This window comes from Vicugna pacos, chromosome 16, assembly GCF_048564905.1.
Source record: "Vicugna pacos chromosome 16, VicPac4, whole genome shotgun sequence".
NCBI lineage: Eukaryota > Metazoa > Chordata > Mammalia > Artiodactyla > Camelidae > Vicugna > Vicugna pacos.
In genome coordinates, this window is record NC_133002.1 from 61,551,937 (window position 1) to 61,575,631 (window position 23,695).

The 23,695-nt window shown below is 55.6% G+C and overlaps 1 protein-coding gene across 3 annotated transcripts in view; it reads left to right on the top strand.

Moving 5' to 3' along the window:
- The window catches only part of RPTOR (regulatory associated protein of MTOR complex 1), a 236,803-nt gene that overhangs the window by 22,947 nt on the left and 190,161 nt on the right, over window positions 1-23,695 (top strand). Inside the window, exon 1 of one of the 3 annotated variants that reach the window (XM_072939795.1) lies at window positions 2,216-2,352. The exons of the other annotated variants lie outside the window; for them this stretch is intronic. The gene's annotated coding sequence lies outside the window, so the exon portion shown is untranslated. Of the gene's footprint in view, window positions 1-2,215; window positions 2,353-23,695 lie in introns of those variants that run through there. 3 annotated transcript variants of the gene reach the window in all.

The window sequence follows — 23,695 nt, forward strand, 5'->3', positions numbered from 1 at the left end:
ATCATATTCTAGATACAGGTTTATCCCCAGTCCTTTCCACTTAACATCACGTTGTGTGTATTTCCTCTTATTAGTTACATATTCTTTAAAGACATGGCTTCCGTTGGGTTCACGGGGGCCGGAGGCTGTTTAATTTTGAGGTTTGCCGTTGCTGCTGCGCCTGTGGTTTCTGCCCACTTCTCTGTTAGACATTTAACTCCCTTCTGAGTTTTCGGTGTTGTAAGTAATGCTGTGATGAGTCTTTGTGTATAAATCTTCATCCGGACCTCTGGATGTTTCCTTCGCACACGCTTCTAGAAGTCATAAATACCTGGGTGTGAGCTCAGTAAGGGATACTGACATGTTTTGCAAAATTGTTGTTCAGGAGGGTGTTTTACGATGTGGTGTATTAACAGAAAATGTAGTGTATTTACTAAGGCCAGCAGAGCAGGCGGTGACCGCCGGTGAGGAGACAGTTTCTCACTCCGGTTTCCGAGAGCAGAGGGCTTGCCCGCCACATGGGGAGGCCCTGGGGTGGGGGGCGCTGTGGGCAAGCACCTTTACTGGGGCTTCTGCTGGAAGGAGGGGGCTCCGCAGAGGAAGCTGGCTAAGGATGGCTAGTTTGAACGAAGTCTGCAGGCTCTGGGGTGCAGGGCGGGCCTGCGGTGTCAGATTCCTGGCCTTGGGTGGTTAGTGGCCTGAGCGAGGGCTCCTGTGGGAGGCAGGTGGGGGCGTGGGCTCTGGGGGTGTGGTGGCTGCTCTGTCTTTGAAAGGTGAGCTGTTTGCTGTCTTGAGAAAGGGGCAGTCACTCCAGGATCACTCCAGGGTCAGCAAGGCCCCAGAAGGCAGAGCATCAGAAACACGGGAAACGAAGGACTTGGTGAAAATGGAAGGTTTCCTGTTTGCATGCCTGCTAGTGGGTCTGAGAACGCTTCTTTCCAGCCCGCGGCATTGCCGTTAACGTGCTGTTTGTGCTGAGGTGGGACCTGGTGCCTTTGCTGTTTTCGGTTCCGCGTTTCAGGTGCTTGTCGCCGAGCCTGTTCGCACGTGTCGGGGCAGTTGTGTTGCTTTGCTAGTTGTGCCCTTTGCCCGTTTATGAGTGAGACTGTGGCCCAGGTGCGCTCCGGGGCCTCAGCCCTGGGCCGTTGGCTCCCGGGCTCCTACAGCCTGGAGGGAGGGCCCCTCGAGCTCGGGTGCCCACCCTGTCCTGTTCAGCACTCTCGTCTGTGCCTTGGGGAAAGGTTTGGAAGGAGCACTTGCTGTGTTTGCCGAGGATACAGGATTGGGAGGGCCAGGTGATAATGTAGATGACAGAACCAGGGTTGAACATGATCTTGAAAGGGCAGAATGTGGGTGGAAAGTGGTAAAATACACGGGGAGGCTCTGCTGGGCCTGCGCCTGGCTCCTCCTGCCCCCCGCACCCGTCCCTCTCCCCTCCCGCCCTCCCCCTCCTGCCCCCTCCTGCCTCTGCCCCTCCCCCTCCTGCCCCTCCTCCCCCCTCCTGTCCCCCCCCCCCGTCCCTCTCCCCTCCTGCCCCTCCTGACTCTCCTGCCCCCCTCGGGCCCTCACTCCCTGCCCCACCCCCACTGGTTCCCGTTCCTGCTTCTCCCACCGCGTGCATGTGTACAGATGGAGTTCAGCAGTTCGTGTGCAAAGATTAGGGACGTGAAAAAGCTGAGTGCTTGCCTGTAAACGTCCGTCCGTGGCCTCTGAGACCACGCTGGAGTGTTTTACTTAATTCTGGATGTGCTCTTCTGAGAGGCTGTCACAGACCAGACAGACGGAAGACGGCGGGGCACAGTGGCTAAGGTCCCGGGGGTCCTGGACGCAGAGGCCCTTCTGTGGTGGGGAAGAGGGGGTGCGTGGAGTGAGGGGGAGGCCAGAGGGCAGCTGGGCCAGCTGCCGCTGGGCGTCTGAGAGGGAGTGGACCGGCCTGCGGCTCCTGAGAGCCGACTGGGGACAGACCCCGGTGGCCCGGCCCAGCAGAAGTGACCCTCACGGGGACGCTGGACACTCAGCCCTGTCAGCTAATTCCTGCTGGGAACGTTCTGGGGTAACGGGACGGCCGTCTCCCGGGACACGAGGACTGCTGTGCGCCTAGAAGGGTGCTGTGTGCAACGGGAAGGGGTGCCAGGCGGGCCGGAACTGAGAGCCCTGCTCGCTGACTCGGGGCTTTGTGATTCTTCAGCCCCGCTGCACCTCGCTTTCCTGCACATTGGAGGGCTGGCACTTGTTTCCCGAGATCGGTGCGAGCGTCTAGGGAGGCCACGATGCTCGGTCCCATGAGGGCTGCCTCCCTGTCCTTCAGGAAGAGCTGCGCCACGTGGCCCCCAGGCCCCGTCACGCTGAACCGCACGCCGCCGCCGTGCTCACGTGAGTGCCAATACCCCGCACACGGACTGTGGGGACGACAGCAGAGCCCACGGACGACAGAGCTCTAAACCTGAGGCCTTCCTGTTAGAACGTTTGTCGCATTTTCAGCTCTGCTCGTGCTTTCAGTGCACAGGGGGCGAGCAAGCTCAAGGCCCGTCCTTGTCCTCTGCTGCCTTCCCGTCACCCCAGGGCCCTGGTGAGGGGTCTGTAGGGTGGACTGGGGGCGCCTGTGCCGCTTCTGGGCCCTCGCTGTGCTGAGGGAGCCGCTGGGCGTCTCTGTTCTCAGAAGCTTCATCTATAAAACAAGAATAAGGATCCTGGCCTCCTCGTTCTGGCGGGGAGGGGGGGCTCGCTAGGCCCTGCCCGGGAAGGGCCTGAGCTCCTCCGAGGGGAGGCAGGCACCGCGGGCCGGAGGCCGGCTCTGGCTGGTAATCGGCCCTGCGGGTGCGTTCGCGGCCACGGGGTTTTCAGCTTGCTGTGGCCACAGGCCGGAGGAGGACGTCTAGCTTTTCCTTCGGGCCGTGTGGCGTAGACAGCGGGACCTTTGCCCAGCATCCATTTCCCTGAAGGGAGAGGGTGTGTTCTGGGTCCCAGAGCGTGGCTCACTGCCTCCTGTCCTCCTGTGTCCCCGGGCCTCCGGCGCCCTCGGCCGTGACTGAGAAGCGTGGAACGTGCTGTTCTTGTTTGCTTGTGACGCCACCGGGCGTGTCCCTGACTTGCGTGGGGGTCTCTGAGGCACGGTCTCCGGGGAAAGAGAACCAAGAGGATGTGAGTGTGGACTCCGTGATGGCAGAGGCTGATCCATCCAGAACCTGCAGGAGGGCCCGCAGGCTGGGGACCCGGGGAAGGGCTGCTACTGTGACTCAGGCCTGGAGGCTGGTGCAGACCTCACCGTTCCTCGGGAGGTCAGCCTTCTGTTCTGGCCAGGCCTTCACCTGATTGCACAAGGCCCGCCATGCTCAGGAGGGCAGCCCACTTTACTCGGGGCCAGCCCACTGATGTGGCTGTTAGTCTCCTCCAGAAAGGTGCTCACAGAATCCTGCTGGACCCCGTGTCCGGGCCCTGAGGCAAAGTCAGGTAGACGCATCAGATGAACCAGCACCGGCGTCTTTCTGCAGAGCGCTGGGTGGCGTGGCCACCTGGAGACCGAGGCGGGTGTGCCAGGGGAGGTGGAGCCAGCAGCCCCACGCTTTCATATCTCCAGCCTTTTCTGTTCTGAGCGCAATGTTCTTTCTAAGTTGTAAAGGGGGATAAATGAACATCCTGAATCGCACTTTAATGAAGTTCATTTTTTGTTGCTAGGGAGAGCTGCAGGAAAACTGCTCACCTGGGGCTTCAGAGGAGGGCGGTGCTGTGCTGGATTTTTCTTTGAGCTTTTAAGGTCAGAAGTCTGGGGAACTTAAAAAAATGTGTAAAAATATAAACACTTACACTTAGTAGAGTGACTCACAAGTAACTGCCTGTCAGGACGAGTGGGAGCGTGTGGGAAGCAGCCCGGGGCCTCATCCTGCCCACGCGCAGCGCCACGGGACCCCTCCCCCCGGCAAGAGACGGGCCTCGTGCGTTGTGGGGCTTCCTCTGTGTGTGCTCTTCACTGTGGCCCAGGGGCGTGGCACAGAAAGCCCTTTTCCATGGTTTCATTTCTCTCAATGCGCCCCCTCCACCTCCCTTAGATTCCCCCTTTCCGCGTGAGGACCGCTGACTGCAGAGCCCGCCGCCTCGCTGCTCGGCCTGTTTGGAATGTGGATGCCGTCAGTATGATGCTACTTTGATCTATTATTTATTTAGAACATTTTTTTTAATCATGAGAAAATGAGAATTATGTTTCAAACTTTGAATTAAATCAAGCCTTTGGTAGCTGGTGAGTCATAAAACTTTATTAAAATAAATGATCTCAGATGTGTGGGGTATTTACTGACAAGATGCTACCAGAGGTTCCAACATTTAAAATGAGCCACATATTATTTATATCATTTCAGGAAATATAAAAGAGCATGAGCTGGTTATCTGGGCTTTTTTATCCTTTTCCCCAACTTCTTTGTGCTTTTCCAAAAGAGAGCGAGATTTTGCTTCTATGTGAGGAGGCAGGGAAAGCTGGGGAAGGGGGCCAGCCGGAACCTGAGTTAAGGCGGAACTGTGTAAGACTGTCCCGGGTTTTGTAACATCCCGTCACCGTTCCAGCGCTCCAGCTGGTTGTCTTTCCCTGGGGGTGCTTCTGGAGCGCAGGGTGGCTCTGCCGCACGCCTCCAGGGGGCGCCACCCAGCCCTTGCGTGGGGCTCCTGACCCCGGGTCTGTGTGCCTGGAGCAGCTGCGTGGTTGAAGGAAGTGGTGGTCTTGGGCAGCTTTACTTGGGGCTGTTTGCATGCAGGTTAGAAATAAGACGCTTTATAATGTGTAGTTTTGAGGAGGGGCCTGGAGATTTACTTCTTCCGGAGACTGTTGTTTTCGGATTGGGTGTTAAAATACTTGAATGTCTATTCAACAAACTGTGTAGTGACTAGAGGTTCAGAATTTGCAATATTTATGGAAAATACTCATTCTGAACCTGCTTCCGAGGGCAGCCCCGTGTGCCCGCAGCCGGCTCCAGGCCTTCCGCGGGGAGCGTGGGATGCTGCCCCGAGGCTTCTGGGGCGCGGCCGCAGGTCTGCTCGCGCAGCCACTGTTGGCAGCGTGTCAGGAGGCGCCGGGCAGGTGGAGGGGCCCCGCGAGGGCATCAATCCTCCGATTCTGGCGCAGAGTTAATTGTCTGGTTCAAGTGGGAAGCCGTACGTCAACCAGGCGTCAGCCCGCCCCATCTCTCCTGCAGATGCGAGCTTTACACAGGCCTATTTTTCTCTGAAATTGAGCCTGGGAGACAGACCCGTACTTGAGTTGTGGTAGATTTGGCTGGATTGAGACTCGTGGAGCTGGCTGGATTCCTCCTGCCTGCCCCGGCCGGCAGCCACGCCGTGCCCCGGTGACACGTGGAGGGCCGCACTGCACACTGACGTCCTCCTCAAGGAAGTGAGAACCGTGGCGTTGCAGAGCGAACACAGCAGGACGCCGCGCAGCGCGCTCGCACCTCCTCTGCGTCCCCGGGGAGCCCTCTGGCCGCCTGCTGGGTCTGTGCGTTGTGTGGGCTCTCCTGACCCCAAGCCTCCGTGGGCTGAGGTTCAAGGTCCCGGGGGGCACACGGGGAGCAGCCTCAGGCGACGCCGGCCCCTTTCACGCCAGCTGCCCAGTCGGTCCTGGGGCTGAGTTCCCCGAGGCTTCCAGCGCTTCAAGGTCTGGCTGGAGTGTCGGCCGTTTCCTCTGCTGATTTTCGCTCCGTCTGGTCTTCGCGACTTTTTGCTGGTGTGAGAGTGGCTCACGTTCCTCAGGCTGGCCTTTAACATGCTCGGTGGCGAGAAAATACTCCCTCCCCCATTAGCGAACAGACGGTTTTGTAACTCAGCTTCAGAAAATGTGGAGTGAAAACACGAACCCGTCCTGTGCCACTGCAGCTCTGTTTTCTCTAACCTCTGTGTGTTTTAGCAACGTGCTGTGGATACAGAAAGACACAGAAAGCAAACGCGCGGTGAAGCGGATACCCAGGCAGCAGCACTGGGGTGACGATGACCGTCACGGCCGGAAGGTCGCCCGCTGGCCCTGGTGTCAGAGCCCCTGCACGAGGACGGTGTCCCGAGCCACGTCCCCGTCGTCCCGCTGCCACGGGGTGGGTGACCGCGCATCCAGCCCGCAGGTGTGGAGCGCTCAGCTTACTGCGTTATGAGCGGTGCTGTTATGAATGTGTTTGCGGAAGTCTTTTGGTTAGCACTTACACCGATTTTGGGGGGGAGGGTAGAGCCCAGGAGTAGAAATGCAGGCGAACGGGGTGCACAGATGTTCCGTTCTAGAAGGAATGCCGGTGGCTTCCCGGAGGGCCGGCTGTGGGTGTGAGTTCTGGTTGCTCTGCGTGTGACCAACTCGTATTTTCATTTCAGTCACTCCTGTGGGTGTGGCTGCATCGTGGTTTTCTCGTTTCTGCTGTGCCTAGTGGAACTGAGTACCTTCTCCCCCGTGTACAGCCCTAGGTTGGCCTCTCTGTGAAAGGCCCATGCAGGCTTTCTGCCCGGCCCTCTGCTGGCTGTTCTGTGCTGATTTGTAGCAATTCTGGGTGTGTTCTAGACTAAGTCCTTTTAAAATGTACCCGACGGGTGGCATTGCTTGTCCTACTCTGCGATGTGATTTTTCAGTCTTTCTGTGGACTCTTTTGGTAACAGAAACACTTAATTATACTGCAGTTGAACGTGCGACTGGCTCCCCTGTGGTTCATGCTTGTGTTAAAGTCCTTGTCCTGTAGCGCCCCCCGAAAGCTTCGCAGCCTCACTGTCGACCTTAGGTCTGCAGCTCGGGTGCCGCGAGCCCAGTGTGCCGAGGCCGTCCCTGCTCATGCCCGCCGTCCTGGCGCAGTGGCTCGTGGCGCCCTTTTCCACTCCATGAAATGTCCATCTTGGAGGATGAATCGCACAGTCAGACTAGCTGCTGCCTACCCGGCGTTGCTGTCTGCTTATGGCGTGAAGTTCGGGTCCAGTTTGTTTTTAGACTGAGGCGCAGTTGGTTTACGAGGCTGTGCTGGTTTCTGGGGCCCAGCACAGAGGTTCGGCCGTACGTATGTGTGTACTCCTTTCCGCTGTGGGCCGTGGCAGGGCGCTGACTGCAGCCCCCGTGCTGTGCGGCCGCGCTTCGCTGTCTGCCAGCTCTGCTGCCCTCACAGGAGTGTGCGCGTGTGGAAAGGCCCCGCGCCTCTGGTTGCCGGTCTGCAGAGCCGCCTCCGCCGTAAATCGAGGGCTGAGTGTGCCTGACCCCGCGTCTGCCCGCTCAGTGCTGTTCAGGGACCTGCTTGTCACTCTCCTCACCTCTGTGCCATCACGGAATCTGGAAGAGCAGACGGTCCCATCCTGTCTTGATCCTCCTCACGAGTATCTTGGCCTTTCTGGTCCTCTTCCATTTCCATAATGTTTTAGAATCAGTGGGTTGAATCCCACTGACGGGGCAGGGAGACCCATCAAGATCCTGGCTGTGGTGTAACTGAACCTGCAGGTCCACAGACGATTTGGGCAGGGAATGGACCTCTTTCGACATGAGGTTTTCTAATTAACCACGTAGAAGCTTTCATGTCTTTTGCTGAATTTATTCCCAGGTCTTTGAATTTTGACACGCTGTTTTGTGGTGTCTCAGAAACTTCACGTCATTTGTTCTTCCGTGTGGGAGTGCAGTTGACTTTATACACTGATTTAGTGTCCGGCGTCCTTGCCGAGCAGCCTTATTAATCTGAGTGTTTATCAACATGTTCTTTTGCATTTCTGTAAGCGTGACCCTAATCTTCTGCAACTAATGACAGATGTGTTTCTTCTGTTCCAGTCTTTATATGTACTCTTCCTTTTCTGTCTTTACCTGTGCTGCACTGACCGGGACTGGGCGGGGGTGGAACTGAGGGCCCCCTCAGCAGGCTCCTTATCTCAGAGGGGGGACTTTCAGTCCTTCACTGTTAAGTATGATTTTTGCTGTAAGTTTTGGCAGACAGTCTTGATCAGATTAAGGAATCTCCCTTTTTGCTGCAAGAGTTGTTTTTATGTTGAGTGGCTGTTGAGTGGTATTAAACGCTTGCTCTGCCTCTGCTGCGGTGACCGTGTGTGTGCCTCTTCTCCTTCGGCGTGCTGCCGCGGCGAGGCTGACGCGCGCGCACACGCGCACACGGCGGTTCCGCAGTCAGACCTGGCCTGCATCCCGGCGAGAACCCGGCGTGGGCGCCGTGTCTCGTGCTTTCTGTGCGCCGCTGGGTTTGGCCTACTTGCCTGCTTACCCGTGTTCTTGATGAGAAGGGGCCTTTCCCCCTCGCACTTCCTTCTTGTTGGGTGTAGGAGCCAAAGTTACGCCGGCATGGATACGAGCCTGGGGTGCTTCCCGTGTGCTTACTCCCTGGCTTTCGGGGCGAGCTGTAGGACTTCCCAGTTGCTCATCTGGGTCTAAGTTACCTCCGTGGGACGTTTTTGATGAGCACTTGGTTTTTAAGTGGTTCTAGGAGTTTCCGTGTTTCTCTGCCTTCAGGAGTCAGTTTTGGAGAGCTGCGTTTTTCTAGGAACTTGACTCTTCATCCAGGAGGTTAAACCCTCAGTGGTGGCGCGTCGTGCAGAGTGTCCTCTTCTTCCCAGCGCGCGTGGAGCTTGCTCGTCTGTCCTGGCGGTGGTGATTGGTGCCTTGCGTCTTCTCCCTTGGTTACTCGCGAGAGCGTCCGCCCCCCGCAGGGCAGGACTGCCTCAAGCAGGAGGGTTGGTTCCTGGTGGAGGGGACAGGAAGGCTCTTACTCTTCACGCACCGCGGCGTCCAGCACACAGACGTGCCGCTTCCCGCAGCGCTGGGCTCCGTGAGGAGGGCCGTCGGGAGAAGAGCGCCTGGCCGCCCTTGGAGCGGGTGATGAGGAGGCGGCGGGAGGCGCTGCTCTGGGGGGTTGTTGTTTTTGGAGAGCAGGCTTTGTCGACCTTCTGTTTTGAAGGTCATGAGTTTCTGGTCTTTGTTTCCTTTCTGTCACTTTCCTCGGGTTTGTCTGCTCTCCCCCGACTTCATGTGATGGACGCTTCCTCACTTATTCTCAGCTTCTCTCCTGTCTGTGCTCATGTCTATGCCTTCCCCTCACCAGTGCAGCTTTACCCTGTCCCCCTAGCTGTGACTTGTGCACCTGCTTCCCACTCGGAGGCCTGGAAGCTAAAGCCAGGGTGGCCCAGGCGAGGAGTGGGAAGATGGCTGGATTTGCTGTAACCAGCGAGGAGAAGGAGCGAGAGGCCTGGGCTGAGCTGTGCTGGGGCTCGTGGGCCCCGGTAAAGAGCCGGAATTTGCGTCACACATGCTGGGGATCCACTGCTGGGTTTTGTCAGGGGAGTGGTGTCCTTTGACGTCTGTTTAAGAGACTTGAGAATGGACTGTAGGGGCTGGGGTTGCCCCGTGGGGGAGACTCGGGCTGCTCTGCTCTGCAGGTAGGAGGTGCTCGCCGCTTGCTTGGGGTGGGGGGCGGTGGTGGTCGGGGGCTGTGCACTGTGGGAGCGGTGACAGGACAGCTACGCACAGCTGACAGGTAACCTCTATCCGGCAGATTGCTGATTGCCACCTCTGGCCCGAAAGGTCTTAGTATCGCGTAGCTTTGTAACTTTTCATTTTCGTCCATGGTTACTTAGTGTCCTAACAGAATAGGACATTTGTGGAGGCAAACACCTTTCTGTTTCTGTTTAAATACTTAAAGGAACATTTACTTTAATTATTCCTGCCATCTTCCCGACAAAGAAAATCCAGTGCAGTCTGTTTTCGCATTCCTACACTCAGTAAAACTCTCAGAGCGTGTTTGCAGCCTCCGTGACCCTTGCGGGGGGCGGTGAGGGCACGCACGGCCAGGCTGTTGGCCTGCGTGTGGGCCTGTGGGCACGCGCGCCGGGTGCAGGAGCGGCGGTGCCAGCGTGGCCCCACCCTGGACGGTCACCGCGTGCTTCCTAGGGTCGCACCTGCACTGGAAACCAGCAGCGCTTTCAGTTCAGGTGAAGCGGGGAGGGACGGTCGCACCCTGCCCCTTTAGAGCACTTGTTCACAGCATTCCTACAGCTCTTCCGTTGCGGCTTGTGCCCCAATGGCTGTCCCAGGAAGAGCACCCGGGGAGCCAGGCTGTAAGCGGAGCTGTTTTTTTTTTTTTCATACAACACTGTTTTCCCTTGAAAGAACAACTGTAAGAATTTTCTTAAAAATGAGAAGCGAGCTGTCACTTCAAGGAAAACAACTGATGGCATTTGTTGCCAATGATAAAATTTGAGGTTTTGACTGAAAATTAAAATGTTGAGAAGCCTGTATCTGCCACTGTGAACTTGACGGCTTCCCGGTGTCTGAAGCCTCTCCTGCTGAGAACAGCGGGGGCGGCGCTGACTGCGGTCCTCGGATGTTGCAGAGGGAGGCGCGGTGAGCTTGGGAAGGTCTGCGTGCCTTGGTGACCAGTCATTTGTAGATGACCCGTGAGTGGGGTTGCAAAGGCACGTGTGGTCAAAGAGCCACTCAGAGCGTGAGGCAGAGCGCAGCAATTTAATGTAACAGCAGGAAAGGGTTTTGAAACAGTTTCAGAGTCTATGGTGCAAATAACCTTTGAGAAACTGCCGCTTGTTGAGTTTTGGTGTAGTATCAAGAAGTATTCCAGTTATTGGAAAAAGCTACATAGAGGTGTGCGGCTGCATACCCGGGGAGGCTGGGTTTCCTCTGTGGGCTTCAAGAGGACATGCTGCAGCGGGCTGAATGCAAAAGCAGACAGAGACCCGCCCCCCACCCGCCGTCTGGGAAGTCAGACAGTAAAGTGATTCTTAAAAAGGAGAAACATTGCCACGCCTCTCACTAATTTTTTTTTTTTGAGAAGATAGAGGTTTGTTTTTAAATAAAAATACATCATTTATCAGGAGGAGGATGTAGCTCAGTAGACTGCATGCCCAGCATGCACGAGGTCCTGGGTTCAGTCCCCAGTGCTCTATTTAAATGAATGAATGAATGAATAAATAAATGAAACCTAATTACCTACCCCTCCAATATATCATTTATGTTAATATGTTATAGGTTGTGATTGTTCATTTTAAATGGATTAATACAAATGAAAAAAAAAAACCCTGTTCTATCACATGATAAATATTGATAGTCAGGGCTTTGAGACCCGCCACAAATTTTAAGAGTATAAAGGGTTCCTGAGACCAAAAAGATTGAGAGCTGCTGGCTTATAGAAACGGAAGTGGTGTTGAGTGATCTGTCAGCCCTCTGAACGTGGGAGGCGAGCCTCGGCTCCTCGTCCGGCACCAGCACCCCGACTGTCAGAGGCAGGCCCCTTTCTGTGTGCTGCTCTTGCAGTGTGACGCGAAGCGCCTGCCTATGGGCAGCCTGTGCCCCGCAGCCACGGGACGCCGGCGTGGCAGCCACGCGCGTTTTCCTTCTGCTCCCAAAGTCAGGGATGCGTGTGCCCTCTCTGCGTGGAGGGGCTTGTCTGGGGCTGTGAGCGCAGCGCAAGGGTACAGCCTTTAAAATCAGCAGAGAGAACTAGCCATTACTGAAAATTAAACATGTAATTGAAAGTATCCATCACAGGCGGGCTCTGCTCTGTATTTCTCAAGTGTGGCGACGTTAATCAGCAGGGCTGCAGTCCGTTCCCTGGGGCATTGCCATTTGGGGAGTGGGACTTCTTCCCGCCAAGGGCTTGGAGATACAGCCCTGTGACATCTGTCCTGGCGACAACTGCCCCTTTTCATTTTGGCTTTTGTGTATTTCAGAACTCAGAGCCGGGAGGGTACGAGAACCTTCAGCAGGAGCTCAGTAAATGCCCGCTCTGTTAAGAACGCCATAGCGCCTGAATTCGGCGGTGATCCTTTCTGCTCACTTCGTTTTCCCCCCGGGTTAACTGATGGACGGACTAGTTGGCTGGGTCTGAGAGGCACGCAGGTGTTTACAGAGGCACTCAGCCTAAATCTACCTTCGAGAGCACACCAGCAAAAAAAATTACTTGGCCGGTGTTTGCAGAAGGGCCAGTCCCATGACCCTGTGCTCCCGTTTGTGTACACAGTTTTGTGAAACGCGGCAGACGCTGGGCTTGCGCTTTCCGCCTTTGCGGTTGCTATAGCCTGGCGTCCACGCAGGTTGGGGGACGGATGCTAGAATTTCAAACCTTTAAAAAAACAGATTAAGTGAGTTGATGCGGGGCTTACGTCTGCTGCAGCACACAGTGGGGGTCAGGTGGGTTTCCCCAGCCTTTTTCTTAAACATCTAGTTTCATTAGGTAGAAAAAAAGCAAAGCACAGCAACGGCAGTGGACCCGTGACTCTCCAAGGGGGGTCTGGCAGCGCCTCGGGCATCCCGCGGGCTGGGGTGTGCGGGTCTGACGGAGCCCGACAGCTCCCTCTCGGGGACGTCTGCACGAGTGTGCGCATCCCCTCTGCTTCTATGGTATGTGGGATGTAGTTTTGGTTTTGATGCTTTCAATAATCTGGCCAAGCTATTAGGATTTTTCTTGTAAGGGTTCTGGCCACCAGCCAGCTGCCCTGCTGCTTTGGGATACATCTTTTTTAGGAGAGCTTGCTAGGAACTTTATTAAAATATAATATTTACTTATTTTTTTGGACTGATGTAAGTGTGTCTCGATAACGCGTACGGCATCATTTTCATTGTATTAGCACTTGAACCCAAAGGCTGGGCAGGTTAGTTGGGATGTTGCTAGTTCGTGCTGTCAGGTTCACAGGGTCTGTCACCGTGGATGCGGGTTGTGAGGAAGCGCGCGTGGGAGCAGGGGCTCCGGAAGCAGCTTCTCTGGGGCTGCCACTGCTTACATTCGTATTGTTCCTGGTTACGTTTCCCTTTAAGGAAACCTGCTCATCTCTGCCGGGTCCTCATCGCACGTCTTCCAAGATGGGACTGGAATCAGTAAGAGATGATTGACCTATTAGGACTTTGCAAATGTTTAAAAAAAAAGTGAAAAAGAAGCATGTTTATCTTTCTGTCTGCATGTTATAGAACTTCCCTCTCCAATTTTGTCTTTCCCTCTTTTCAAAGGCTAGCAGGCGTCGTAACTCCAGCTTTTCTGTCTTTAATGTTTGCCTTCAGGGCTGTGGGTCCCCTCAGGGGCTGGTGCATTTGCGGTCATCAAGAGGGGTGCGGGGCCCCTCGGGCGGGCTTCCGGCGGCGCTGGGGCCCCTGCAGTGCTTCTCTTTGATGGGGGGGCACCCAGGTTTATGTTCTGTTTAACTTGCTTCTTGGGTGGTGGGTGGTGTGAGTTTTAGACTTCGTTCTCTCATCCTGGAGGCGCTGGTGTGGGGGGCACCCGTGGGGAGCGCAGCCCTGTGCATTTGACAACTTTTTCCCCTTGTTTGAATGGACTCTTGCTGCAGTTGACTTGGGAGTGGCTGGGTTCAGCCAGGGGCCTGGTCGTCACGTCACAGGTCCCTCACGTTTTCTCAGAGCCCAGTGTGATGTACCCTTACCAGGGGACGAAGGTTGCGGGGTTTTAGCAGGTCAGCCCTTCCGAGAGGGGCCAGGCGCCGCCGCAGGGCCCTTCCCAGCTCTCATCCCACGGGGTTTGTGCACAGTCCCATGATGATGGGTAAGGGCGATGAACAGCAGTGGGTGACGTGAACACATTTTGGAAGCTGGAAACAGCTGTTGCCATAACAAAACCGTAAAGCCTTTGGCCTTGGCTTTGGGACAGGTAGAGGGCCAGTCTGAGGGCCTCGCGGAAGCATTCAGGGCCGGGGGGAGGGGTGTCTGTCCCTCCTGCCTGGACGGACAGAAGGTGAGCGCACGTGCCTGGCCGGATGGGGCCCCCTCCTGGGGAGGGCGTGGGCGTTGCAAACTAGAGGGATAGGGCTCCTCACGGTGGGTGGTGGCACATTTGGGGTGGCAGTCGTGGCAAAGAGCAAATCGCACAGAACGGCTTAGCTGGAACCAGCCATCTAGTCTAGTCCAGGTGATTTCCAGGCAGAATATCCCAAGAGCCACCTGGCGTCTGCTCGGGGCCTGTGGCAGTACCGGGGAGGAGCAGATGAGCTGAAGCCTTGCAGGACAGTGGCAGGATCCGCCGGGGTCAGAAATCAACTGTCTCGCTCTCAGCCTCATCTCCAGGCCAAGGGGCCTCACCTGAACAGACGGCCCCAGGCAGGTGGCATCTCTGGGCTGATGTGTGGGAGCCTTCGCTGAGGCCTCAGATCTGGGCTGCGGTGGGGCCTCCTCCCCCACGGTCCTTCCCTCGGATGCCGGCCTCTGAGAGTCGGAAGGACAGGGAGCCCGGACCGGGAGGTGGGGACAAAGGGCTCTTCATGGGTGTGGCTTTGTCTGGTGGAGTGGATTATCAGTTGATACACAAACCCCACAGAATTTGTAAAGAGATTATGTGTCTGCTTGGACTGAAAGCAACAGAACAAAATGAAAAAAGGCCTTTGGATCCCCGAACTTCTACAGGCAGACAGCAGGCTGAGAAAACTGCCCAGCTGCAACCGGAGCTGCTTTTTCTGGGAATCGGCGTGCTGGTGGTCAGTCCTTAGGAGCCGGAAGGTCTGGGGCTACATTGTTACCAGTTCACGTCTCCTGTCTGGTGAAGGTTCTTAGCATCTGAGAGTCTCAGACGCATGCACGAGACAGATCTGGGCAGTCAGAGCGGCTACAGCAGAGGAGGGGGGTGCGCCGGCCCGGGAGCCCCACAGGGGCCTGCTGGCGGCGGGCGTGTATCTGAGAGGGCGGCGCCATGCACCCCAGAGCACAACCCCCGCAGCCAGCCAGAGCCCCAAGCAGGCACCGGGCTCAGGTGCCCCTGCTCTCCCGTACCGCCCGCCGTGTGTGCGTGTGTGGTGTGCGTGCACCGTGTGTGCGCCGTGCGTGCATGTACTGCATGTGCAGTGTGCACCTTGAGTATGTGTCGTGTGTGTGCCGTGCACCCCATGTATGTGTCCTTAGTGCCCAGGCCTTTGGACCAGAGGGGTCCTGTGAGGAGCCCCATCCACCCCGGGACGTGATCTTGGTGACAAGATCTGGTCGTCAAGCCGCGGGGGCTATCCTGGGGCCCGGGGCCTTGGAGAGGTGCCAGGTGCACTTGCACGTGGGCGGATGTGAACTGCGGCCAGCGGGACCACAGACTGGGGACCACACAGCCTGCCCCTCCCACACGGTGACACTTCTTCCCCTGAGAGGCCGCGTCCCTCTTCCGTCCTCGTGGGTCTGGGCCACCCGTGACCATGGTAGAAAGGATGCCCTGTGCCTAGGGGCTAAAGACAACACTGCCTCTGCCTGGTTCTCCCCGGGCGCCCGTGCTGGGAACCGAGCCACCGAGCCACGAGGAAGCCCAGAGCAGCCCCGCGTGGGAGGCCATGAGGGGAGGCTGCGCTTTGGTGTCCCAGGGCTGCAGAGCTGGGGTCCCACCCGCATCAACTGCCAGATGCATGAGAGAAGCAGCTTCCAGGTGGTTCCAGGGTGAGTCATTGCTGGCCTTTGTGCGCTGCCAGCCGCGGCCCCAGACGTCCTGGAGCAGAGACAGGCTGTCCCTCGGCCCCTTTCTGAATCCCCGCCAGGAGGGTCAGCACTGAGGGCGTGGGTGCTGTGAAGCCCCGGGCCATGGAGCCCCCGCAGTGAGCACCCCGCGTTAGAGCCGGGGCCACGGCCCGCAGGCGGGCGGGAGGTTTTTACCACGTGCATTCCAGTTCTCCTCCCACCCTCTGGCGTACTCGCTATTCCGCAGGTTTGCCGCCAGCAGGGTGGCCCCTGCGCTTCCTGGGTCGCAGGCGGGATGCTTCGCACCTCGCGCCTTCCCACGTGCGTGTGTCTTGGGGGTTTTCCTCCGTGCGCGGTGGAGCTGCTGTCTGCCCAGCTCACCATGCCGTTTATTTTCGTCATGAAAAGCATCTCCATCAATGAGAATAATCTCACTTTCATCCAGGCAATGCAAGCCGTGGACTTTATTAATTGTAAATTAATTGTAATTTACAGTAAATTGAAAATGATTCTAAATCTCATCCTGTTTCCACACCAAGAGAAGTCTATCAAGAAACCGTGAAAGCACCGAAAGCTCAGGATGAGGGGGATTTGGCGTAAATGATAGTTTTTCTGAGAGCTTAAGATCTGCCAGAGGGCTAATTTGTAATCAAGTACTAAGAAGCGTTAAGTTCAGGAGCCTGGGGGAGGTGCATCCCGACCCACCCAGTGCCGCCTGTGATTGCTGGCGGGCCCTCTGAAGGGTGAGCGGGGTAGGGAGAGACGCGGTTGCTGTCTGGTCTGTGTCCCTGTCCCCAGGACACCCCTCCGCTGATCCCTCCGAAGACTCCCAGGACTCGGCATGTGGTCTTTGTGGCTGTGACCATCACAGTGGAAGGAGGCAGGAAAGCCTGTGCAGGGAGCAGGTGCGCGGGCTGAGGCTGGGGGAAACCAGGCACAGGTTCCAGGGCGCCTCTGCCGGAGCCGCACAGAACACGCCCAAGTCCCCCAGGAGCGAGCTGGGACCACACTTGTGGAATGTTGATGACCAGGGACTTTCCGTAGAAGCTCAGTGCCAAGGGTGTTGATGGGGGCTGGTCATGCGGGCAGCCTCTGCTTGGCGGGTGCCGAAGTTCCCGGCTCCCGTAAGGAAAACAAGCGTCCAGCGCGAAGCCCGTTTCAGCCGAAGACTGAACCATAATACAGCTTAGCCACACAAGGGAGGTCGCAGGAAGCAGCGGGGGAAGGAAGGACTTAGTTTTTTAGAGCTTCGTGTTAAGCGCTGGACAGAAACCGAAGGTTCCTGAGCTCCTGAGCTACGCTGGTACCAAAGGAGGGCGGAGTGGCTTTTGTGAGAACGGCATCCGGCTGTTACCATGGGGGCCTCTGCAGGGTGTTTGCATTACAAAGTGGTAAAAATAACTTCCTCCCTCTTTGTCAATTTAGGGATAATCCTTGGCTGAAGGAGTGAGCTGGTCTTTTGAGGGCAGAGCAGTGGGGCTGCTGCAGGAGCGGGGTAGCCGTGGCGCGGCCCCGTGGCCCGGAAGGTGGCGTCTGCGGGCTGGCCGCGCGCTCAGGGTTTCTCTGCGCACAGGGAGCACCTGCCCGCAGCCACTGCGGGCGGGGCTGGGCTGCCACCATCGTTCCAGTCCCCGCCGTCCCCTGGGTCAGGGCTGCGCTGCTAGTTCTGGGGTCTGAGAACATTACTATAGGGGGCTTTTTTTTGTACGGATTTGAATGAAACGTGGTGAAATAAGGGCTTATACACTCCTGGTCTTGGGGTGTGCCCCGCTGTCCACCAGCACTCCCGGGGGGCCGTGGGGCCGGGGCATAAGGGCAAGCTTTGCTTAATCTCCAGGTGACATCTTCAGCCAGGCAAAGAGGAAAGAGAGACTGGATGCTTTTAACTCAGCGTTTTGCAGTGAAATTACTGACAGCCTGAGAGTTGGTCTTACTCTTCTACTAAATAATAGTTTCGTGATGAAAGTTATGCAGCCTCTCAGGTTTCAGTTTGTGGAGTTAATAAAAAGTGGGGAGGCAGTGAAGACAGAGCGGACGACTTGTAAACCGCCTCCTGGCCTCAGGCTCGGTGAGGCTGGTTTGGGCTGGAGGACGCGGCAGGTCGTTCCGTGCCTGCGCCCTTTGCGGGCTCACGGGACAGGGAGGCCGTGTGGGGCCAGGGAGGGGAGGCCTACGCCTCTCATCTAGTGACGGACACGCCGGCTGCGAAGTAGATGGAAGGGGGTTGAATGCTGGCTGGGTCCCAGGGCATTTCTCTTCCCAAGATGCGGTTTCAGAAGCTGAAACATTGGTGGTGGAATTTACCTGTGTTTGGAGGCGGAGTTAGGTCCACAGAGTTCCCACGCAGCCTGACACACGACACACGTAGGCCTCGCAGACCTGTCCCTCCTGCTGGCTACCAGGAGGGCCCGCACCGTCTCAGGCCCTGGGTCCACGGCGCTGAGCCCGCCCCAGAACGAGCCGGGGCCGCGTCAGAAAGACATGGGTGTGCCGCCCAGGAACTGGCGTCACGCTGGCTCTGCTCATCCTCTGTCGTCATGGTTTGGAAGTGCGAGCAGCTGCGTGCAGCTCCAGGGCTGCGGGGCGGTGGGGGGTCGGGCACCGAGCTGCTGTTGTCTATGATGGCTCCTACTCGCAGATCTTTAAGGAAGTGGCTTCCTTAGCCGCGGAAAAAGTGTTGGCGCAGTCTTCAGAAATACTTGCAGGTGTGCGGTGGTTTTCTTGGTGAGCAACGTCTCCGCCCCCGTCTTGCCTTTGTGGAGACTGTTGATTAATTTGGATCTGGGGAGTCGTCCTGTTGTGCTCACTTTGTTTTGGTGATGAGACTGTGGGAGTGGTTGCCTGAGGCAAGTCTCAGGCTTCCGTTTGCATCCGTCCATCCGTCCACCGTCCAGCCAGCCGTCTGTGCTGCTCACCTGCTCATCTGTCTGTTTCTCTGTACACCCATCCCCTCGTTCACTCACACTGTGTCCATATGTCACAGTAGCTATTTATCAGTAGATAAATGGAGCATCTCTGCATCCATTTCTCACTCGCGTGGAGGCCTGTGCAGGGGAGGGTTGCCTTGCACACCTCCCTGTGCAATCAGGAGGGCCTTTCTCGGGGTGAAGCACCGCTCTGGATGACTGGCGGGGGCTGCTCAGGTTGGAGGCTCCCTGTCTGACCAGGCAGGTGGCACGGCACAGACCCCCGGGCCGCAGAGCCGGGCAGTTGTCAGTTGTTGGGACGCTCAGGCCTCATCGGGTGGCTGCCTGCTGCATGTCTGTGCGCCACACGTCTGAGTGCCCTCCATCCATGTTTTTCAAAAAATTGATTAAATCCTCGTTCACAATAGGAAAATAGAATTTTTATTATAATGCTGCTGAGATATGTAAAAACGAATGCGACATATGAATTCTTTATGGTTAGGGAATTTTATATAGTTTTTGATCCAAAACCAACATAGAAATGAAATATAAATCCAACTGTAAAACCAATAAAATCCAAATGAACACCATCAATTTATTGTGACAAAATGATGCAGTTTGGCTGATGGTAAATTGCTGAAGTGTTCAATGGTAGAAAGGATGTATTTGTATTTTAAAATTTTTAACTGTGGTCACTCAACTCCTTTGACTTTGAGAATGATAGGTGATTCTGTCAGTTTACCTTTCTACACATTTTTAATAGGTGACATACATCCATGTGTTCAGAAACCCAGATGCCACGGAGAGGTGAACTGAGAGGACCCTCCAGCGCCCCCTCCCTCCGCTCTGTCACGCACGAGGCTCTCCAGTCTCTGGCGCGTCCCTCTAGCAGGTGGAACACACACTTGCATGTCCCTCCTTCTCTTCGGCAGAAGTTGCATTCGTACACATTGCTCTGCGATGTCCTTCTTCCATCTAACGGGACGTTCTTGGCTCTTCCTGCATCTGTACGTGGAAGACCTGGGGCCGTCATTTGCCTTGCTGTCTTTACACCGATGTGCTTGTTTTAACCTCCGGCCCACACCTTTCCTCGTGGTTCCCCGACAGCCGTGTGCAGTAGGCGGCGGTGGTGAGGAGCAGAGCCTGGGACTCAGAGCGGCTGGTGAGAGGCAAGGCTAGGAACTGACCCCTGGATCCTGGGCCTGTTTGATTCCAAAGGTCGTGGTCACTGCTGCCGTCTCCGGCCCCCGTGGCCGCTCGGAGTGCAGCGAGGCCGGGAACTGCTCCTCCTCGGGTCCAGCCCCAGCCGCCACCGACGTCCCCGAAGGCTCTCGGGGGGGAGAAAACGTTCAGAGGCCAAAATCATCACTGGATTTAACTCTGGGCATTCTGTGCGTTACTCCAGCTCAGCCAACGGCAAACCAGGGGGCGGAAGACACACAAAGGTTTTCCCAAGGTGTGGTTGCCCCAGCAGGCGGCCCCTCTGCCTGCAGTCTCACACGGCCCAGCTGGCCAGTCTGCGGAGGGGCGGAGGAAACGAGAGGCCAGAGCTGGGTCACCCCGGACCGTCGCCGTGAGGAATCTTCCCGAGCCCGGAGCACACTCAGTCTGCAGGCACCAGAAGTGCGCCTGAGCCCACGGGCATCCAGACTGAAGCTGGTGCTGGCAGCTCCGCTACTTCTGGACGGCAGGTCGGAGGTGGGGAGGTTCCGGAGTGCCCCACGAGCGGGCCGACGGCAGGCCCGCGGGGTGCTACGTTCCGGGTGTCGGAGCCCGCGCCGGGAGGTTCAGCAGAAAAGGACCACGTTGCAGGATCTCCAGGAAGACCCAGGCTGGACCCTGGGGCTGTGAAGACCTCAAGGGGCTTCTGTGGCTGCTGAACAGCCGGGACACGGGGATGACCCCTGTGGGGCCCGGCATTGCTGGGCTGAGGACCCAGTTCTCGGGCGAGTGTGTCTCGCCCAGGCCGCACGCCGACCCCTCAGCTGCAAGCCAGTCTGAGACACAGTCGTGTTTATTTTCTGCCTTGAGAAGGTGGGGCCACCGCATGGGAGGCTATCAGATGTGCAGGAGAGGGGACAGACGGCAGGCGCCTGCGGCGTTCCCCGTGGGGGCGGAGTCTCAGCCACTCAGGACCTTTCTTCTCCGATACCCCCAGCGGCACATGCCGGCCCCAGTGCTCCTTGAAATAGGGGTTTCTTTCTCTCCTGCTCTCCCCACACCTGGTGCCGGCCTCCTTGTCTCCCTGTAGCAGCTGCCTGGCTTCCTCCAGGCTCTGCCTTCCCCGGGGAATGTTAGCCATTGTCACGACTTGGTCTCCCTGGAACACGCGTCTGCCTCGACGACTCGGGGGGCCCACGCGCCAGCTCCGGGCTGCGGTGCTGTTGTCAGTCCGTGGGGAGCGGTGAGGCCTTTGAGAGCAGCTTCACAGTAACGCTGGCCCAGCCAGGAGGCTGCGTGGGAGCAGAACAGCCCCGTGTAGCAGCCTCCGGCTTCTGCGTGCGAAGATGCCCGCCATCAAGGTGTTCCAGCCGCTCGGGTGTAGCTCTGAGCTGGTGTGGGAGCTCTGTGTACTTTGGTTTGTTTTGAGACTGTTTTTATGAGGTCTGCACCATGGGTGACATATTGCTGGATAATAGGGTGGAAGAGCGATTAGTCCCGAATGAGTGAGTCAGCCCCCTGCTGCTAATTGTAGTTTACATTAGGAGTGGTAAGGCGGCGTTGGTGTTTTATCAAATAACGGGAAGCTCTAAACAACCTTGAAATCAATCTGTTTATTGAATCAGAAAATCTCGTTGTTCCCATAAAAGCAGTTTTAGCTGTGGGCTTGGCCTTGTGTCCTAACCCGGGAAGGAGGGAGGAGCTTAGACAGAGCCCTTTGCTGCACCTGCTTTGCCAAGACCAGGTGTTTGTTGGTCGTCGGCCCACATGCAGTTGGGTTAGCAGAGCTCTCGGGAGGGGGTGAGAACACACTGTCCCCGTGGGCTTGTGGGGAATCACCGCCCTGCGTTCCTCGCCCCAGCCCGGCACCTGGCCTGCTCGTCGTCTTGGATAATAGTGTAAGCTTCAGCCAGCCCAACGAGCTCCTCTGTGTACCTTCAGGATATAATAACAATTATATGCACACACACGCACACGTGTGAAAATCCTTGACTGGTGGGATGCAGTCATTTTTATAATGTTTCCCTCTGCTTAGAGAAGTAATGTATGTTCACGGTTGAATTTTGAAAATACACTCACAGAAGGGCCAGGTACAAAGAGGGACCACCCATTTTCTCCGTTCCTGGAGGTGATGGCCACCTGGGACCCGTGACCTCTGCGTGTGTGCATTTGCACACTAGGACTCGTAATTAGGACCCGGATGGGCCCCCCTCTGCCCTCAGGCTCTGTTGAGGGTGTCCCAAACCATGGAACATCCTTTGAAAAGACGTCTTTTCCAACAGCCCTACTGAGATACAGGGCGCACACTGCAGACTTTGCCTGCTGACCAACTGTTGTGCAACCTGGAACGCGCGGGAAGGGTGGTGCGATGTTCCTGCTCGTGACAGATAGCGCTCTTTGACCTGTGCCCTCAACCGCCCCTCCACTCAGATCTCAGGCTTCAACAGAAGGGTTGACGGGTTTAGGCTGCACATTGTCGAATTCTGTAGAGTTAATTTGCAAGTGTATGTATCTTCTTCATATTATATCTCTGTGACAAATAAGTACTTTTAGTTTCATACTTTAAAAAAATGGAAGTATAGTTGATTTACAGTGTTGTGTTAGTTTCTGATGTACAGAAGAGGGATTCGGTCGTGTGTAGGTATGTGTGTAGATATACTTACACACATATATATAATCTTTCTTCATTGTAGGTATTACAAGCTATTGAATATAGTTCCCTGTGCTGTATAGTAAGACCTTGTTGTTTATCTATTTTGTATATAGTAGTTTGTATCCGCTAATCTCAAACTACTAATTTACCCCTCCTCCCCCTTTCCCCTTTGGTAATCATAAGTTTGTTTGTTATGTCTGTGAGTGTTTCTGTTTTGCAAATAAGTTCACATGTATTATATTTTAGATTCCACGTGTAAGTGATGTATGATATTTGTCTTTCTCTTTTTTTACTTCACTTAGTATGATCATCTCTATGCCCATCCATGTTGCTGCAAATGGCATTATTTCATTCTTTTTTATGGCTGAATAGTATTCCGTTGTGTAAATATACCACATCTTCTTTATCCAGTCATCTGTCGATGGACACTTAGGTTGTTTCCATGTCTTGGCTGTTGTAAATAGTGCTGCTGTGAACATTGGGGTGCAGGTATCTTTTCAAATTAGAGTTCCCTCTGGGTATATGCCCAGGAGTAGGATTGCTGGATCACATGGTAACTCTACTTTTAGTTTTTTAGGGAACCTCCATACTGTCCTCCATAGGGGCTGCACCAGTTTGCATTCCCACCAGCAGTGTAGGAGAGCTCCTTTTCCCCCACAGCCTTGCCAGCATTTATTATTTGTAGACTTTTTAATGATGGCCATTCTGACCGGTGTGAGTTGATACCTCATTGTAGTCTTATTTTGCATTTCTCTGATAATTAGCGATGTTGAACATCGTTTCATGTGCCCGTTACATATACATTTAAATTTCACCTCATAAGGTACTACAAGAAAAGGCAAGGAAGTCATTTTTGTCCCTCACTCAGCTCATCAGTGCAAGTGGACTGGCTCCTCAGACCGGGGGTGTATGTGTCGCGTTAGAACCCCGTCACAGACACCCAGGTTTGCGAAGGTGGCACCGGGGGGACTCCTGTTTAATGAAGGAGCCACAGAAATGTTCAGTATGGGATTCCTTTAAGAAGAGATTTCTTTTGTTTGTTTAAAGCAGTTGTGATCTCTATTTTGTATGCAGTTCTTTAATTAGATTTTTAGAAACCTGTGTTTCCCGAGGGCCTGTGGCCTTGGTCCCGAGCGTGTGGGTGGGGTGGGAAGGGGGGCCCTGCGCACATCTGAGCCAGTAGTCCCAGACGAGACTTTCTCATTTTCGATGTTGAAAGGTTGCTTCTTGTGTCTTTGCTTTTTATTACACTGTTTTATGGGAGCAGAGGTAGATTCAAAATCAGGGAAATATAGACAGAATTTGGCCTCAAAAAAGAGTGCTTAAACCCGAATTAGGCCTGTGGCTCAGGGTCACACACGGTGTTCACACCTTCCCAGTCCCACTGAAACCAGCGGCGGCCGCGCCCGCAGACCCGGCCGGGAGGGGCCTGTTTTGTTTAAGGGTCTGGTTGCAAGAAATCTGTTTGATGTGCTTCTTGCGAGGTTTATTGTTCTCATCTTCCCAGCCGTCCCTGGGAGGGGGGTTATAGGCAAACCGGGTTTTCCTTTTCTTCCACAACTCGATTCCCCCACCCCTCCTGTGGCGTAGCTACTCTGTTTGCTGTATGTTCTAGTTTCTGACTTTCTT